The following is a 1239-nucleotide window of genomic DNA, read 5'->3' on the forward strand; positions in this document are numbered from 1 at the left end:
ACTCCTGAATGTTGTCTTCTGACCGTCACACAAATGCCATGGCACACATGAACACACACACATACACACACACACACAACCAAATTAAAACAAATTTTGTTTGCTGTTGGGCTAAATGTGCGAATGCAGAGAAAAAGAGGCTAATTGACGAGGAATACCTGGTTCCAGAAAAGATTTAAGAAGGCCCACATATTCCTCGTTATTTATCTAAGATTACTGCCCTGAAGGCACTTACCTGGGATTCTGCTTGCTGGTTTGCCTTCTGCACATCTCCTTGTATTTTGAACTTGTATAATATTTAATACTGACAGTTCACTTACCAGAATACAGAACCATTTCTTTTTTTTTTAAAGATTTATTTATTTATTATGTACACAGTGTTCAGCCTCCATGTATGCCCGCACACCAGAAGAGGGCACCAAATCTCATTACAGATGGTTGTGAGCCACCATGTGGTTGCTGGGAATTGAACTCAGGACCTCTGGAAGAGCAGTCGGTACTCTTAACCTCTGAGCCATCTCTCCAGCCCCAGAACCATTTCTTTAGAATTCCCCACAGCTAAATTTAGTCTTTAGTGATGTTCTTAAGGTTATGGGTTTCTCAAACATAGAATTTGCTTCCTATGCTTAGAATGTTTCACTGCCTACTTCACTAGGCTCCAAGATGCTGAGAAGGACCAAACAAGGAGAGGAATGCATTCCAGATGTGGTAAACCAGATGTTTACTACCATCAAAGGAGATGGGTCTACAATAAACAGTAAGAAACACAACAACTCTGTATAAAATGGCCTTTTATTTTTAGTGTTACTTAAAGCATCATAGATTTATTTTATATGAGAAATAGCTACCACCACAACCTTGTGGTGTGTACCTGCAATTGGATCTCTCAGAAGGCTCAGGCAGAAGAAGCACCTGTTTAAAGTCAGCCTTGGGCTACATACTGAGACTGCGTCTCAAAAAAAAAAAAATGATAATCTCAAAAAAACCAAAGTCACTCTATTTGAATTTGTCTTATTTTCCACTAAGCATGCATCCTTTTTGGAGCGCCGCCACAGTCCCAGCTGTCTCTGTCCCATGTCTCTTCAGCAAGCTCGAAGATGTTCGGCCCCCTAGGCCACTCACTGCATACATCACCCAGGATGCAAGCTCTAAGGCACGATGTTCGGCCCCCTAGGCCACTCACTGCATACATCACCCAGGATGCAAGCTCTAAGGCACGATGTTCGGCCCCCTAGGCCA

The sequence above is a fragment of the Microtus ochrogaster genome, chromosome 7 (genome assembly GCF_000317375.1).
Source record: "Microtus ochrogaster isolate Prairie Vole_2 chromosome 7, MicOch1.0, whole genome shotgun sequence".
NCBI lineage: Eukaryota > Metazoa > Chordata > Mammalia > Rodentia > Cricetidae > Microtus > Microtus ochrogaster.